This window comes from Galleria mellonella, unplaced genomic scaffold, assembly GCF_026898425.1.
Source record: "Galleria mellonella isolate WM207_F2 unplaced genomic scaffold, CSIRO_AGI_GalMel_v1 utg300, whole genome shotgun sequence".
In the NCBI taxonomy this organism is placed as follows: Eukaryota; Metazoa; Arthropoda; class Insecta; order Lepidoptera; family Pyralidae; genus Galleria; species Galleria mellonella.
The window spans coordinates 2,831,559-2,852,013 of NW_026442068.1; the positions used below are offsets into that span (position 1 = coordinate 2,831,559).

Genomic DNA, 20,455 nt, shown 5'->3' on the forward strand with positions numbered 1-20,455 from the left:
CATTAAAAAAATACAACGGAATTGAGAACTTCCTTCTTTTGTAGTCGGTTGAATACAGCAAGATAATGTGCAGGAAAAGGAAAATTCTAATCAAAGTCCAATATTTGGGTCACCTGCCCAGCATGATAATAGCAGATTATATTCTCTTACGTGTCCATTCCGCGAGTTGTTAAGAAAAGAAGGAATTTAATTAACGAAAACCGCGCCAACAGAACTTATTTAGTTGTATATGAGTAAGGTACAATAAGAAAATACGTGTGAATAAACTACGCAGAGAAAATTGTAGTGAGGACGCAATCAGTGACAAAGTTACAGCTTTATTTATAAAAGTTATAAGAGGGAGACTTTGTACAAAAGTCGGTTGCTTGGGTACCTCTGTCCCATTCGTGTTTCAACCGTAAAGCAGTTGTGTTTCGGTTTGAAGGGTGGGATATGGCGTGAATTTACTGGGTACGGAGAAATAATACTTGAGTCCTCAGGAATGGCAACGCATGGGGGTATTATGGGTGAAACAGTATACTCTGATATGTCCATGGTATTGCTCATGTCTATAAGCGACGGTTACCACTTTCCATCAGGTGGGCCGTCAGCTTGTTTGCCATTCTAAGTTGTATAAAAAAAAAGTTGGAACACTTTAACTTTTCACTGTGTCTCAAGCATACGGTCAGATACTACACAGACAGATCCTCCATCAATATTGCATGTTTCTTGGATTTAATAAAGCCTTTGATATGGATCTTATGATCTTTTATGGAGTAAACTTGATAAGACTATGACATGAGTTAGTTAGAGTTCTTAGTATTGGTACAATAATCAAAGTAATCAGAAAGATGAATGATACTCTATCAGACTCATACCGATTAAAATCTTTATTTAGTACTTGATACTGACTTGATCAACTTGTTTAATATGTATATAAATGGCCTAATTGAGGAGCTCAGCGGAATATTGGGTGTTATATTGATGGAATAATCAATAACATAAGCTATGCCGACGACATGGTACTATTAAATTCTTGTTTATTTTTTAAGAAAAATGCAGCTGTGTGTGAAGCATATAAAAAAACCATGGTCTGGTATATAATTCTAGCAAAAGTGTAATTATGACATTTGTATCTGGACATAAAAAACCGAAGTATGTGCCTCCTATATCACTTAATGGAAATGTCCTGACGTGGTTCTGATTTTAAATATCTCGGTCACATTATTGCAAATACTTTAAAAGATGATGGATATAGAATAGAATCTGGATTTTGCAGTATATTAATGTATATATTTATATTTTTTTTTATATATGTACAAAACAATTATATATTATTATTATTTTTATTATATCAATTTATTCTGGGTCAACTATAGTCAAAAAATATATAATGCTCTTAGGAAATGGACAATAATGCCTTCAGGGCACTGTTAGTTATCCTAGTAAAATGTAGTGCGTCACACATGTTTGCATTATTATTCCTTCTGATGATTTTTCGCAATACGATGCAAACGAACTGTTTCGCTGTTGGGTGACGTGTTAGCTCAAACAGTGTTAAGGTGCTGATAAAATGGACTGTCATCATCCTAAAACATGGGACAGGTTATCAATATAAGAGCGTTATGACCGCTCATTTACTAACATTTTGGTTTGTAATTTGTAACTAACAAAATGGGCCTTATGTAGTCTAATTAAATAAATATTATTATTATTATTATTATTATTTAAACCTTATTTTAACTATTTAAATGTTTTATCAACACTTTCATATTGTAATCCTATCAATATTATAAATGTGAAAGTTTATAAAGATAAATGGATGTTTGTCACTTCTTAACCCAAAACTATTGAACTATGAATGAGTTTTGGTAAACGGATATCATATATGTATTTACCTAACGTAAACAGAAAGATGAAATCCTTAACATCGTTTAATCTTTATTTAGTACTTGATACGAGGTTGATCTCTAGTCTAGCCTATATAAACTTTTGATAACCTTCCAATGCCGATATATTTATGACATATACAATAATTAATAACATAGTCATAGCTTCATTGACTATTAAATTCTTGTTTATTTTTTAATTGTTACATTGCATTGTTAGTGCAAGGTGTATTTACAGTATTATAAAAAAAAAACCTGTTTATATCAATGACTTACTCCAAAAGGTAAAGGATGCGAAATTTTATATGTACACTAAGAATTCTACTCGAATCATGGCTTGTCCTACGATAAGTTATGTTTTTACTTAAATTCCAAACAGTTTTAACTATTTATAAGTAATAGAATCTGGATTTTGTTGTATATTAATGTATATATTTATATTTTTTTTATATATGTAAAATTATATATTATTATTATTTTTATTATATCGTATTATTTATTCTGATTCGATACATAAAATATATATAATTATTATGGAAATGGACCACCCTGCATTTAGTTATCCGTAAAATGTAGGTAGCAAATTATGTTCATATTATTATTCCTTCTGGGAAGTTCGCCTACGATGTACCCTATAACTGTTCGCTTGGTGACGTCATAGGCGTCTAGACACTTTATGGTGCGAATGACGTCATCACTCCCACAACATGACGCCTACATATCACAGTTTACTCCTACCAACCAAGGGTTTTTAAAATTTTGGTTTGTATTTTGATTACAATGTACCTATATTCTAAACAGACATACATACTTGTATATAGTAATATGCTATGTACATATGTGTGAGTGTATGTGTAATAAATATAATACTAAGTATATATGTATAAAATTCGCCGTGTGGTCCCGGCATATATATAGCCACATATTGCACATGTATCTCTCTTTAAACATCACTCCTAAGATAACCAACCCGCCCTATCTAATATGTGTAAATTACTTGTCCATGGTAGTCTATGTGCAGTAGTGGACAGTTAACGGCTGATGTACAAAAAATACCAAATTTTATGTGATCGCTTTAGTCTTTAAACGAGAGGTAAAAAACTTAATAGATAATATTTGTGGATATTCCAAAGTAAAAAGTTTTTTTTTTTTATACAACTTAGAAAGACAAACAAGCTGACGGCCCACCTGATGGAAAGTAGTAACCGTCGCCTATAGACATAAGCAGTACCATTTGTCCCTTAACCCTTAATTAATCGTAACATACTTGAACTTAAACTATGTCCCATAACGTGGTCTCTCATAATAATAATTTACATACCTAGTCATTTCTCACAAATATTCATTCATTTTGATTAAATTGCTTAATAAAGAACGAATGGATAAATCTTATATTTGATTTATAAAAACTACAATTATCTTTGGATTGTTATTTGTCATTACATGTATAGAAAGACGCTTACATATATATACTACTGACCTGGCAAAGTATTGTTAGCAACGGTACTGGTAATCCATATTACAATCCTTCCCACCGGGAAGTTTGCAATTACGTAATGTAAACCCGTCGAATTTTATAAACGTTTTCTCCCTGTTTATTTTAAAAATCGTTCATAAATGTTACTTCCGAATTTTGCACGTTGTTATTAGGATCTGGACGGCTGGCGCCGACAAGTCGAGTTCAATATAGCAGACAAGCTCAAACTGACTACAGAATAAAATGATCAGAAAAAAGGTATTTGAGCTGTCTCTATAAAAATTAACTTTTTATATGCCATATAAGGTAAACTGGGCGAACTATATTGTTTCCATCTGCATTTATACACTTATTACTTTTATTGACACCATGTTTTATGAAAAAATAAAAATCCTTCGCCATATTGAATTATGTAAAATGTTGTTCTTTATTTGAAATGATATAAAATCATAATAAATTCATTGCAAAACCAAGATGAAGCCTGTTTTGCAGGGTAAGCATGATAGAACATGTTAAATTGCCGTTAGCAACATGACTGGGGCGTCTAACTAATGAAATATATAGCAGTTAAATCCATTATCTCCCATCTATTGTCTAGACAGTACACTCCTCTGTATTTATATATACAAGTGATAATTCAATAAATCACAATTATGTAACGCGTACTGGTTTTCTAGTATATTTTACATCAGAAAAATTAAGAGTAATGGATATGTATTTACACACGTCTCGTCCAAAAATTGTATATTTCTTATTGTAACGTGGAATACCAAAAGTAACTTTTATAGATGACACTTGCAACAGCCATCAGGATTTTTTGTACTCCGAAAAAAAAATTTTTCTTGTCGATGACACGAGTATGCAATAGATTTGGTAAATGGGAACCATATTGTCGTATTACTGTGATGACCATTACGTTCTCGTTGTATAATTGTAATTCACAACAAATGTACTGAATAATTATATGTATATATTAGCCGTTAACAGTCCACTGTTGAACATAGCCTCCCCTGGGGGGAAAGCCCCCCCCCAGAATGCTTCCCATTTAACAAACAAGCTGACGGCCCACCTGATGGAAAGTGGTAAGCAGTACCATGAACATAACCTGTCGCCTGAACCGAAACACAGCCATGCAAACACAACTCAAACCGAAACACAGCATTCACACACAAAATTGCTCATTTCTAAGTATATTATAAAACGCAGTGGAGCGGTCATTTATATCGGATCTCTAGATTATCTTAGATGGTATCACTCACTGATCGCTAGAAACACGCTGTTGTTCCGTCTCGACTCGTTGTGTGTCGTTAACTTAAACATTGTACTAACGGTCACACTAGTTAGTATACGAGTGTTAAGTATGGGAGCGCTCAAAGCAGAGCAGCCATTTGTTTTTATAATTGAATACCATCAATCGTTATAATTAAAAATATGCACATCCGTGTACAAAACGTACATTAAAAAAAAAACAGAACAATCAAAAATATTTTGGTAGACAATAACTACAATTTTAATATTATTAAAAGTAAGAGGGTCTACTACGAAACTTGATTATGGTGTTTCGGATCCGAATTTCAAAAATATTTATTTCATAAATAAACTTATTCCAAAATTGAGCTCATAGACGGGGAACAATGATAATGTAATATTTATATTATTGGAGAGCAATGAATTGTTGATTATATGTACACCAACTATAAAATAATCGATTAATAAAAATTGTTCTGTCTTAAAAGTATTTCGTCTTTTTTTTTTGTTTTTACCGCCAGGTCTTGTTCCGTTCGGTTCCGAAGATTCATAACTTTCATGGTAGGTGAGCTATTTACATTGACGACCTATTTCACACAACGCTGTTTAGTTCTACAATCGTCCCACATCTTATTACTCCGATTACTGCAACAGATGTATCGGCTTGGTACAGTCGTTACGATGTCTTAGTAATTCGCTCGTCATTGCTGAATACATCAGTAGGCCATTCGCCGGATATGAGAAACCGATTTGCGACGACGGCTAACACAATTTGTGTATTCACATGTACCATCATATGTTAAGATTGATAGGGTAGGTATATGTTTAGAAAATATAGATTAGAATATATATATACTATTTTTATATATTGGATTTACATTTAACATCTAGTACTATACTTCGTTTAACGATATACACAGGCAAGGCACAAGTAAGTGATGATACGTTAGAATGAAAAGGCAGGTCAATTAGCCCATTGTAATAAGTACGCCTGGAATTTAGCACGATGGTTTTCGTAGGAAACAACGTGGATGTCGATTACATTGTCGAGTATATTGATAGCAATGGAACAGATAGTCCGCATTACTGACAAACCGTTTCCCCCAAGGAGGGGAGGAACTGCGCCTATTCTAGGATCAGAGGGCCTACCATGAAATATTTTCCGAAATTTTGGGTACGAACGAAACAGAAATTTGATGTTAAAATTACATGATACATGCCGTTTAAAATTATTAAAAAAATATTAAAATATCATTCCTTTGGACTATTAAGATAGGATTTATGATGAACGAAATGTTAAGCTCCATTTACTGGGTCGATTTTGGTACGAACAAAAACACGAAATTGAGCCCGAAAATCGGATAATCGTTTCATAATAGACCACCAGGACCAGAGCTTTTAGCTATGAGCAAAGATGTCTGAAAGTACAAATGCAAACTAAAGTAGCAATGAATTAGTCGCATAGCTCGAAGAACCAACAACCGATGGGAAATATAGGTTGTTGAGTGACCACCCCGTACAGGTAAAAGCAGTGTACAACGACCCCCATTATATGAAGTGACGACCTCAAATGCATTGCAATGAGTCAGTAGATGCAGGTGGCTCAAGACCGTCCATTATGGCAGTTTATAGAGGAGGCCTATGTTCAGCAGTGGACACATAATGGCTGAGATGATGATGATAATGATAATAAATCATAAAACCAAAAGTTTCTATCGGTTTCAAACAAATAATTTGAGTCATATAAACGAACCTTATAAAATACAAAGCTAACAAAATGTCACAAAAAATGTTATGATTACATTTTTGCTTTAATTAAAAATTGTGATACAGGCTTAACTTAATACTTGCTGGAATTATTGCTACACTGAGGAGAGGGACGGAATGGCTTATTATGGCCCTTGAGAAATATTTAATGCATATTAAAAAAAAATCTATTTTTAATGCCTATTAAGTAGATATTACTTTGTCAAATTGAAGTAGAATTCCATTAGATATTCAAATTATTGTTTTAATTTTATTAAATAATTTAAATAATAATAAACGAAACTATTCAAATACTAACTCCTAGCTTAAAAATAGTATTAGTTAATAACAAACGGCACGTCAGTCCAATTTATTCGTTCTAATTTCTTATGAAACACTTTACCTAATTAATTTACATTTATCATCTACTTGATATATTTAAAATTTAAATTTCGAATTAATATTACTACTAAGACGTTGCTTTTAAATTAACCTCTATAACGGGTCCGATATGAAATATTTACGAGTAATTAAAGCGTGGCGCAAATCAAGTCTTTACTACTCAATACCCTTATTGAAGTGAATAATAATTGACTAATGTATTACATACATAATACTAGACATTATTTTATTGAAATAAAAATCCAAAATAAAATAAAATGTTAATAACTGTAACAGCTTAAAAAAGAAACATAGATATATTTTATTTTATCTGTTACTTTATTTTATTCATTGTATATTTGTAATCTTTGTGTAATAAAGGGTTAATTAAATAAATAATATTTTTAAGTATCTAGTATAGAAGTAAAAATAATAACAATAACTATTTATTGCTCACTAAAAATAATAAAAAATAAATAAAAGATACCAATCTCTAAATATAAATATATAAACGCTTGTTACAAAATGTCGAAAGTGTAGTCTCATTTAAATCAAAATCAATGTATTTAGGTCAATGACATACAGAACTTAAGATGCACATTTCCGTACAAAACTACACTTATTTAAAATTATACAGAAAATAAAATTGTAACAATAATGAATTATCATAGAACAAGACATGCATGCATCTAATTACTGGATGTAACTTTTTTACACTTGATAGAGTATTTTGTTTACTAGATAATTAAAAATGAGTGCAAAAATTAATTAAATGCACTCAATTTTCAACGCCGTTCTTTATTTTCTGATTATGTATTTAATTTTTATTTTATGTTATCAGTTACGTAAATATTTATGATTTCTTGTTAATGAAATACCTATTTCATTATACATCACATAGCAGTACTTCACCTACTAGAATTTTAATTTGTCATTTGTGTAGTTGATTAAAAATTTAAATAATGTTACAATTAAGACATTGCTTTTAAATCATTCGTTAAATCTATAACTGTTTAAATAACTCGATTAATACTAACAAATATCTACATATAATATAGTGTAGCAAATTGAATAGATACACGTACTGATTATTTTAATTAATATTATAATAGTATGCTAATAGAAAAATGATCAGACTTTAAAGTTGTAATAAGTAGATTTTACGAATTTTTCAAAACATTAGCGTTCAAAATTACCAGATGTAGACTTTGTACAAAAGTCGTTTGCTTGGGCACCTCTGCCCCATTCATATTTCTTCTGTGAAGTTAGTTGTATTTGCATTGCTGTGTTTCGGTTTGAAGAGTGGGATATGGCAGTAAATTTACAGGGTATAGAGGAATAACACCTAAGTCCTCAGGAATGGCAACGCATTCGGGGTATCATGGGCGAAACAGTATATTCTGTTATGTCCATGTCTATAGGCGACGGTTACCACTTTCCATCATTAATATAATTCAACCAGTAATTATATTAATAGATTATTATTAGTTGAATCCTAAATTATTTAACATTATGTTCAACTATATAAATAATGAACAGTATTTGTTTAATTGTACCATTGAACCACTTTCCGAGTAGTTGAACTAATTTCCTTAGGAGAATCAATAACTTCTACACGAGGACGGTGTTAAAGCGTGAACAATTTTGTAAATGTACCTATTTACTTAATCTTTGTTTCACCGCCGTATTGTTATAAAATCAATAGATAATATTAATTTGAATATAATAATATATGTTCTACACGGTTGCGAATACTGTGGAGTTAAAAAGTCGCATTAAGCAAATTCTAATATGACTCATTTAGTATAATGCGCCGAGTTGAATAGACATTTACGCTGCAGGCCAGTAGTAATAAGCATAGTGCAGTTTCATCAGCTGGTTATACAAAATACATTTTAATACGATTTGTAAAAAATCTCTTTTATCCTTTTGGTTCTCGAACTAGTTATGAGAGACTACAGAACAAATATCTGCATGCTCAATAGAAAACGTCCAGATTAAACCTATTTTTTTTTTATAAATATTAAGTTTGTTTGTTAGCAGATGCTTTAACAGCTCAACCAATCAGTGAAAAATTTAGAGAAAGATAGGCTACACTTTTAGTGGTCTATTGATTTATTTCGGTCACGCAAACGATGTCGCGGTTGATAACTAGTTTACAATAATTAAATTAAAATAACATAAACGTGGAAAATATAGTATAGGACCGACATAGAAGTAAACCGTATCGATCGAAAAATATTCATCAAAGTCGACGCAGAATCGTTGTAAATATCGTAAGTAACAAGTAATAAACAAAAAATTAACACGAATTGAAAACCTTTTGAAATCACATAAAAATAGCTGCGTTTTGTTAGTTAATGACTATTATATCTATTCTATTAGTCAATAGTATTAGATAAACTGTTATTCAATCTCACATTTTTCGAATGCGTCATTATGCAAAACCGTGTAAAATTTGACTAAGTATATAAACACGTTAATATCAATATTTGACAAACGTAGTAAGCTTTTTCCGGAGATAAATACTGTAGCATATGTCGACGTTCTTCACGTACTTATTAAGCAGTACCTAATGATATCACTACACATACAGTTAGCAAATAGTACTACGAAACTATTGATATAAAGAAGCCCACATTCACATTTCCGACCAAACATTACATCAAAAGAAAAAATATATTAAATTACATGTACTTTAAAATGAGTCATGAATATGTACTTTTTATTTTTCAATTGGCGTAACTTATATATTAAATGAATGACATTTAATACACTTTTAGTTTTACGAACATAGTATTTTTACAAAATTTGTTAGAAATTAGTGCATAATTTTATTGTATGTGCTCTATTTCCATGCAGCATATTTCCGTGCAACTTTTTAAACTCTAATCGTACTACTGGAAATTTTATACATCGATGGACGTAAAATATCATTTTGCTGCACCAGAAAAGTAATAAACGATAGAAGGGGCATTTCATTAGATAAATCGATTAAAAAAAAACTGACTTTTAAACATTTTCTTATTCTGATATTTATCAAACACACCTGATAGTTGTAATCAGTAATTATGTAAATTTGAGTACTTTTATGGTTAATTCAAGAAAACGTTGCTTGCTATACGGATATAGCTAGTAGGAAAGGTACCGTTATAACGATACACAGCGCGACGCGAACCGTTTATCATAACAATTTATCATCCTCCCATTCATTGTGAAGGTTCTTGTGAGAGCTAGAGGCCGAGTTGGAAACAATAATTGATACTCCTATATACCATCTTGCTCTAACACCTTACAATGACTTACAGTCAGAGAGAGAAAGTGCAACGATGTTGAATCAAATTAAACACATTAATCAATTAGCGGCGATGCCGACAACCCATTTCTTTTATTACATTGTTGTTATAGAGTATTGATGCAATTAAGTTTGATTTGTAACGCCCATTCGGTTGTCTGTGGTGGATGTTGCCCTATGCTTTGTTGTTGGCTATACAAAGAAAAAGTAAAGAGCATTTACATGTGCAATTTTTGAGCAATCAACAGTTGTGGAATGTAATGATTTATTAAGTTGCTCCACATTACTCAGTACTGGTGTAGCGATAAGACTAACAGTTGTTCTACTGCATATGTCAATATGAATTCAGTAATCATTGTCCAGGCAAGGCAATAATGATGAATCATCTTCCAGCCTTTATGTTATGTGTTCTGAGACGACATACATTTTTCTTTCCCATTTATCTCTATTTTGTTGTCATAATGCCGTTATTCACTTTTCTGGCCAAATCATTTTCATATATACACACTTATATCTTTTAGATCTTTTTCTAAGGGTTTTTTTTTACCATTCGCCTGTATCTAATATATATATATATATATATAATATTACGGATATAATGTTAAAAAGCACCTCATATTCCTTATAAAATGTCCAGAGTCACATTACAGTATTAAATTTTTATAAATTATAATACACTGTGTATAATTTAATTTAAATTTATTAAAGGTACGGTTACTATTTGCCTCTTATTACGAGTACAAACCAATAATATAGTTTATATGTGATGTTTTATTCAGCCTCAACAGTGTGGCGTAAGAAACTTGTAAAACCTCGTAAAAGCAAGTTCTTCTGCATATCTTTATTTTTAAACTGTACTGAATAAGGTCGGCAAGTTAAACAACCCATATAAATTCTATAAAAATAACTTAATTATGAAGTTCAGGGAAGTTAATCTCGATTCCGCCTACGCTGTTACGTGTGTTTGTTATTTTACGCCAAGATATAAGTATATAGTATTCACAGACTTAGTGACTTCCTATAGTTGTAGAGTCTATCCCCGCATAATACAAACATTCGTGGATTTACGAGCCCAATCTTAGCTTCATCGCTTTCCATTAGGTGAGATCGGAATTTTCCAGAGGGAAATATGGTAGTGAATTTACAGGGTACAGAGGAATAACACCTGAGTCCTCAGGAATGGCAAGGTATGGGAGGTGTCATGGACGAAACAGTATATTCTGTTATGTCCAGGGTACTGCTATATACTTGCACATGTCTATAGGCGACGGTTACCATTTTCCATCAAGTGGGCCATAAAAAAAAATCTTGTGCTATCGCGGGACCCTTCAATAGTAAAAAAACAAGAATTGTATTCATGAGTTTGACTATGATAGTCAACTTGACCTGTTTTTTTTTTGTTTTCTCTGTAAAATTACAATAAAAAGCTTTTTCCATATCTTACTATTAATAAAATACAATTGTAACTGAACGATGTCGAGAAAAAGGGATTGCTAGTATTGGGGACCACCAGCGCCATGTCAAGTTGAGCTCCTCTTGATTCCCTCTAGAAGCCTTTGTGATTTACCATACTTCAAGAATAATTTGTCATAATGGGCTAACTGGTCTGACTTCATCCTCGCCTATCATCTCTCACTGGTGCCCGCCAGCGTATACCGATAGCACGAGTGTATTTCACTCATTAAAAATAAATAGACGGTACCTATACATAGAAGATATTTAAGAAAATTTAGTATAAACAGTAGAGTTTCGACTGCTTACTATTGCTTTTAAACTTTTTCTTCTAAATTCTTAACATTTTTTTTTTATTTTGCCTATCTGTCTGTATTTCCGGCATTACGCAAATATTACTGGACAAAATTGAACGCGGTTTTGGCTGCAGTGTTCCTGAAGATCTAACTTAGAAACTCATGTTTAATAACACACCATCTAGAAGTTGTCCGTTTAATTCATCTTTCTTATTTCTGAAAGCCACGCCTACAAACCGACACGTGGCAAAGAATATTTAAAAGCAAAAAGTTACTTTTAAATATACTTTGTCAGTTATGTAGAGTTCATGCTTAGATTATATAGATAGAGTGTCACTATAGAAATGCTTCGACAAAAACGGGTTAACTTTTTCATACAATTTTGCGTGATTTTCTTTATAACATCTATATTTATTTTGTCTTATACTCGTAATTTTTGCATCTTTTTAATGCGTAAGCACTCATTTTTTTTAAAGGTAATACGTCAAGATACATTTTATACATAAGTATATACAACACTGATAAAAAAACGAGTCAGCTAATTTGACAATTAGCTGACAAATACTTGACCCGGTTTTAATGCTCTATACTCTATCTATATAATCTAAGAGCTCATAGTGCAAAATTTGTTTAATTTGTGGCTAAATTACGCTGTGTATACGACCAGTATTTATTATGTGAAAGTGTAAACATTGGAAAATATTTGTATACATACATTCGCTACCAATAAATGTGTGCTTGCATTCCAATATTTGGAAATTATCAGGTTTCAATCGCATCGCAATCGTGTCATAGATGGATCCTAAACTAAACCGTATACCATTGTTATTAGGTTTAGTTTTATTAAAACTTAAACTATAATATAAATACCTGATAGTATTTTCACTTTATGTACCTATCTAATTCATGAATTGAATATAAATAGATGTGGATATCCGGGACTAGAGAAGAAAGGAATTATTAATAATAGTCTAACAATCCAGCTATCTATTAATATTGCTAGCAATAGCTAGCAATGCACCCTATCAGGTCGACTCCACGCGATTTCTCCTGGAAACCATCGTGGTTAATGCTTATTTAATTTGTCCTAATGGGCCAACTGATCCTTATTCATTTTGCCCTATCGTCCTTCACTGGTGTCTCGCCAACGTAACAACAGTAACAACGTAACAAAGCAGACAGTGTTACTTTTTTATTTTCATCCATAATATTTTTTGGGATTTAGATTATAGTGATTTTTTTATTTTCTATATCTAAAGAAAAATTACCGTGTGGTCCCAGCATATAATGAGTCACACCTTCCTTTCCCGTGGATGTAGTAAGAGGCAACTAAGGGAACTTAATAGGCGAGGGATGAGCAGCAACGTCTCACTTAATACTTACAAAAACCTAACTGCGATTGCCAATCCACCTGCCAAGTGTTGCAGGCAACCTATATTAAAGGTAACCCCCTCCCCATGAGGGAAAATGGTTTGTTACTAATGGGATCTAGCTGACGCATTGCCATTTACCGTAATTAAAAATAGATATCAGACCGATATGGGCAATATAGAAATAGGTGATGACCTTTTTTCCGCCATCAATATCCAGAGATACTTAATATATAGAAATCAGGTGGTCTACCATGAAACGAAAATCCGAATTTTCAGGCTCAATTTCGTGTTTTTGTTCGTACCAAAATCGACCCAGTAAATGGAGCTTAACATTTCGTTCATCATAAATCCTATCCTAATAGTCCAAACGAATGATATTTTAACATTTTTAATAATTTTAAACGGCATATATTATGTGATTTTAAAATAAAATTTTTGTTTCGTTCGTGCCTGAAATTTCGGAAAATTTTTCATGGTAGGCCCTCAGTATCCATATTACTCATGACTACTTTCTACCCTCGAAACCGAAACACAGTTATGGAAGCACCGATACTTAACGGCAGAAACACGAGTGAGATAGAATAAACCATGCAGAAGACTTTTATACAAAGTCTCCCTCTGGCAAATAATTGCAATAAATTTAGCATAAGCCCCAGATCACGTTATCTCGTTGTCAACCGAGTGCACACTCGCTATGCGTTATTTCGTGCAAGCGTTAAGGAGACGATTGACTACGAAAATTTATTTCTTAAACAACTGTATCGAAAATAAATCATTAGTAATTTTTTTTTGAAGGGATATTCAGTTTTAATTGTAAGTTTAACTGAATATTACGCCTAAAGAGTTAAAAAACCAAACCTAACAAAAAAATCTTTGAATATACTCGTGACACGGTGCGTCCAGTTCTCGAGTTAGTTCAGCAGAAACTCTAAATTCTCTAAATATGCGTATTGCATTCTACGATATCTATACACCAAAACATTACGCTAATCACTGTTACGTCCATGTCTTACGGTTGATCTCACACCATTGTCAGTTGTATTTGCTTTTCTTGCTCAACGTAAAATTGTTTTTTTCTTACTTCTGATAAAAACAAGTTAGCGGCGTACCTGATATAAAATGAAATCCGTTGTTTATAGGTATAAATGACGACTTCCACGAAATACGAAATTTATGACGTAAATAATGTTATGCTCTTAGAATCCCCTATTCATTAACACTTGATAATATCATGTATCATACAAGTATAGGATATTTAGGTCTATATCATATTTATACATATTTTTTACATGATATATAAATACTTTATATTGTTTCTCTATTTATTTGTTCATTACGTAGCACCGTCAATCATATTTTCTATTATTCCTGTCTACCGTTGACTGGTAGTTATCACTATATGGTATTAAGCCCACCTTTTGTACTGTCTAGGTGTATTAAAATTTAATAAATAAATAATTATATGACATTGTTTTATCATAACTTGATCTTTCTTCATCTGCTGGCGTTCTAACCTCTCAAATCGATATAGATACAATAGTGTCCTTCTTAAGTTAAAGTTTTATTTATTTATTTAACTTCATGTACATAACAAAATTGTATATAACGGAAGTAACACTTAAAGGATTTTTATACCTGTCAACCATTTTATCTTGAGTTTATTGTTATTTTGTGTAAACTAGTGACTAATTTAGAACACAAACATAATTTTAGATAAAGATATAGCGATATATCGTAATTAGCTGATTAATAGTGAGTTAATTAGGATTATTTTGTTTAATTCCGCCATCATCAAACGGAATAACTCTAATCAACTAAACTGTGATATGGACTTCCGCAAAACAACACCTACTTCAATAAAACAAACTATATATCGATAAACCTTTGATAAAAATTAACATATTATACTCATTCACTTCAAAGTTACTATCGTCGAATAAATTCCGATTTTTTATTAGAAATGCTGTAAACTACATCATGTGCACGGATAACTAGAAAGAAAGTAACCTGATATCTTTCATCCGATCGATATCATACTTAACAGCGATTGAAAATCGAACATTGAGGCAATGAAGTTTGTTAACAGTCGCGCTCTTAAGTGAACGTCTCATGAAATATCAACCGGCGTAAGGAATGGGAGCATTTTTTGTAAGATCAACTTTCACCGACCGATAGTGGGTTCACATCCGGTTGCCTCGGTACCGTTCTCGTATCAGCTATTATTTCGATCCAGATAGGGGCACAGACTTGTCTGTCAATCTATATCCATATATAAAGGACGTAAGTAACTATAATTAACATTATCGATCAATTATATTTATATTACTTTACATTTTTAAACAACTTCCTACAAAAAGTGGTTCGCAATTCGTTCGAATTTATTTTATTTTTTTACGTGATCCCGTTACCAATTCTGAACCAATTTTCACACGTTTATATCTTAATTCAATGAATGCGGAATTTGTCAAACTAAAATGTGGACAAAAAATAGTGTTGACGACACGTCGTTTAATCGTTTGATTCTAAGAAACCGGATTTAACGGATGTTGTTTTTGAAATATGTTTAAAACTGTAATTTATTTCCATAAAATGCTTTTTTAAATTGCCTTGTTTACCGGCAATGATCAAATTAGTTTTGGATCCTTGAACATCTATAGCTATTGCATTAAATGAACTATAAAAAAATATTTACTCCCATTTATTTGTAAAACGACTGGCGTGTCTACTTTTGTGACATTATTATATAACTACCTTGACAATGATTGCTCTGAATTTGTATTTTTTTTTAATATATAAAACACAAATACATAACAAAACAAGGTTCATGGAAAACATTGATAAATAGAAGAGTAATTCTTTAGAAATGGCAAATCTAAGACATATACATACAAAACAAATCCTACATAACTCTAATGTTTTTACATGGTTTTAGGATATCACAGTAAATCTCTGACGCTGGGTCAAGAGACGTTTTTATTATAAAAAAAAATAAATACTGCCATCTTTTCAACTATTATATGCGTTAACGCAGGCTACTTTGGGTACAATTTATAAATTCACACGTGCGTAACGGTGACGAGTAACACTGTTATTACACACAATTTTGAAAACTGTACAAAATATGGTATATGTATGTTTAGTTTTGTATAGAATAAGTACACTTCTCGCAAAAATTAAGGGAACATAAAAATTTTTGAAATTTTTGGGTGATTTTAATAATAATAGAAAAAAATTATTTTCAGCTTATTAATTTTTCACCAAAAAATCAAACTTGTACCCTTTTTTTAAATTTCCTGTACGATTATTTTTCACTGAAATACAGCCTGTTGAAAATCACCCAAAAATTTCAAAAATTTTTATGTTCCCTTAATTTTTGCGAGGAGTGTATAATAATAATAATACTTATTAATTCAAACTTGTACTAATTTCTCTTCCTCTTTATCACCACTCAATTTTTTTTTTTCATTTATTATATAAGATTAGCATTTGGATTCTCTTTCCATTTCAGTCTCCTCTGAGTCATCACATTGTCATACAAAACATTCGTATCTTCTTTGACATAATCCATTCATCTTTTTGAATCTTCCACTTCCCTTCTATTTTCACCTAAAATAAATATCATTAACATAAGTAAAACACTAAAATGTAATACTTGTAGTCACGAAATTATCGCAATTTACTATTTTTTCTTTATTTATTTATCGTAAATAATAATTTTACTGCGACATATTTTTATAAAGATATAAGATAAGGTAACAATTATCTTGATCATTAATTGTAATTTAATTATAATTATATTTGATTATATATTTAAAATATATTTAATATATAATAAATTATATTTTATTTAAATTAATAAAAAAAAATAAAGAAAATCATTGTAAATGCATAGTTATCACAAAACTGCAAAATTATTGAGTTTTACACCTATGTCGACGATATGTGCGAATATGGACCAAGCGAAACTAACTCGTCAGTGTCACGATTTGACCGAGTTTTCTGACGTGCGATATTGTTATTATGCAATATTTTTTACATATTGGCAAGTGGACCGGTTGTACGTTGCATCACTGTGCAAATGCCGTCGATGCATATGTAACAACTGTATCAGTTGCTTTATTTAAAGTCTATATTCACGACTCTCTAGCCAATAGGCAAAACTAAATAAATACCCTCAGACATATTACACAGCGTCATCTAGTTCAATGCTAAGCATATTTATGCTAAACTATATCATATAAACTTATATTTCAGGTACTAGAAAACTTAATACTTCTTTTTGCAAATACTTGTACAGTATACATAGAAAATACCCAGACGAGAGGGAGAAAGGGATTGTTAGTAATGAAGACTGAGAATCCCATTGCTAGCAATATATCCAACCAGGTCAACCTCCTCGCGGCTCTCCCTGGAAACTATCATGGTTAATTCCTGATGAATTCATCATGATGGGCTAACTGGCCTGTTTTCATTCTCATCTATCACCCTTCAACTGGTGCTCCGCCAGAGTATTCCGTCAGCGCAGGCGGGACACCATTTTCATCCGTCAAAAAAAAAATACCCAGACGAATATAAAAAGATATTTTCATGAATATAAATGTCTGTATTGCATAGAATCGAACCCGTGACCATTATAAATTGAGGCAATGTAAACCGCTTACATTTTCGTATTCTTATACGTATAAAATACCGACCATTACTGGCTTGTACTGTTTCATGCATACGGCAGTGAAAGTGCAATTTGACTATCGATTAGTTCGTTTGCAACTTGTCTAGAAGGTTCCTTACAAGATAGATTAGGAAACTGTATCAATATTATATCCGGTTTGTATTACGGGAACTCTCGTATATTACACTTACAAACTGTAGATTGAAACTGATTAGAAATACGTATTTTAGTCGAATTGTATTCAAAAGATACGTTTAAGTGCTTCTAAAACAATTGAAACGAGTGGTTTAATATACTCCGAGTTACTTTCTTGGAGTAGATAGAAATATCGCAACTAGGCACTATACTAAGTGTTATTATTTTTCAGCCTTGTAAGTATTTTAGATAACTTTTATCATTTACCAGAGGGAGACTTTGTACAAAAGTCGTTTGCTTGGGTACCTTTGTCCCATTCGTGTTTCAACCGTGAAGCAGTTGTGTATATGGCGTGAATTTACAGGGTACAGAGGAATAGCATCTGAGTCCTCAGGAATGGCAACGCATGGGGGGTATCATGGGCGAAACAGTATACTCTGTTATGTCCATGGTAATGCTCATGTCTATAAGCGACGATTACCACTTTCCATCAGGTGGGCCATCAGCTTGTTTGCCATTCTAAGTTGTATAAAAAAAAACTTTTAGTCTATATTTTAACTTTTCTTTTATTTTACTTTCAAACTATAAAAATATTATTATTATTAATGAGATTAATGAGATCTTTGGTTTGTTTCTCGGTTGTTTTACGCTACTGTTGAAGAAAGAGGTGTAATATATTTCTAGTAAAATTATTCGAAACACTAGCACAACAATATAATGTTACATTTTAATTAAAGATTCAGCTAACGATGAAGTAAAAGGGGATGCTTGTTTTTTGTATTTAATGGTAAATTTCATATCTATATCCTATTAATATAAATAAATGAGATAGTTTGTAACGATGGATGGATGGATAAATGGATGTATGATTGGATGAATATTTATTATTCTTTAATTTTGAGCTGGCTCTTGTTGTCAGGATCAAATCTATCGAAAGCCCTAATTAAGGAGGTTTCAAAAATTACTCTAAGAAAATATTATTTTTTTAAATAATACAAGAGCTCTCACTGGACACTGCAAACAAAACAAGCACATGGCCCAACTAAGCTTATACCCAAACAGAGTTTGCACTTTTTATCACAATAAGGAAGAAACACCGCAGCACTTAATCTGTGGCTGTAGCCCACTCATACATAAACTATATTCCTTTGGTAAATACACTTTATATCCTGAAGAGATAAAAGGCGACGCTACAAAAAAGAACTTTAAAAAAGGGCGAGCACAAAAGATCATGGAAAGGTCGCAGTGTCGTGAAGTGTGCAGGTTTTTCTATCTAAAAAAGCCCGTCTGTCAATAATAATAAATACTCTTTCACGTAAAAACAACTAAACGGATTTGAATGACATTTGGTATAAAGTTATTTTCAACTAACTTAGCACATAGGATACTTTTCGTACCTACTGATTTATGCAAGTGTAGTCGCGAGATACAGCAAGTCAGATCTATATGGCGATAATAAATTCTAAAAAAGTTGGGAAAAAATATTATTGATCTATATTTTAATTGAAAATAGATACTTGGAAATTTATGTCTTTTTATGATACAAGGTCACAGACCTTAATAAGGTTTGTAACCTTGTTGACATTTCCGAATGATGATTTGTATGTAAAATGAGTCAGATTAGGAAATTATAGCGTTCGTTAATTAAAGAAGCTATAGGGTATACGATAATTTGACTGTGGCGTGGAAAATTACTTCAATCGTTTTATCATAAAACCAAAATTAAAATTAAATGTCTCTCTGTTAATTTAAGCCAACATCTAAGATAATTTGAAAATGTATTTCTTTATTAAAATTTTAATACACAGTATAAATACATACTGTGAGCATACCCAAACATGTGTAAATAAATAGATAGATAAATTATAAATAGATATAACTTATTTGCATTATTCACAGCACACGAATAACACAGGACATACACAAAAAAAGATAAAAAAGAACTTATAGCTTAAGACAGTAAATATTCTTTTCTATTGCTGATACTATAGCCGCTGTATAGTCCCGGCATAAAATAGGCCATCCCTTCGTTTTCCTTGGGTGTCGTAAGAGGCGACTAAGGGAGTTTTTTTTTTTTTTTATACAACTTAGAATGGCAAACAACCTGACGGCCCACCTGATAGAAAGTGGTAACCGTCGCCTATAGACATGAGCAGTACCATGGACATAACAGAGTATGATAGCGAGAGATAGGCAGCAACGTCCTTTTAAAACATCTTCAAAGTTGCTAGCTGATATGATGATGATAGTACCTCTGTCCCATTCGTGTTTCAACCGTGAAGCAGTTGTTTGCATGGTTGTGTTTCGGTTTGAAGGGTCGGATATGGCGTGAATTTACTGGGTACAGAGGAATAGCATCTGAGTCCTCAGAAATGGCAACGCATGGGGGGGTATCATGGGCGAAACAGTATACTCTGTTATATCCACGGTACTGCTCATGTCTATAGGCGACGGTTACCACTTTCTATCAGGTGGAGCCACCTGGAATTCAGCACGTTGATTTCCGAGGAGACCA

The 20,455-nt window shown here is 32.0% G+C and overlaps 1 protein-coding gene across 1 annotated transcript in view; it reads left to right on the forward strand.

Moving 5' to 3' along the window:
- The window catches only part of LOC113509089 (cyclic AMP response element-binding protein A), a 144,580-nt gene that overhangs the window by 96,517 nt on the left and 27,608 nt on the right, over window positions 1–20,455 (forward strand). The gene's annotated exons all lie outside the window — the stretch shown is intronic.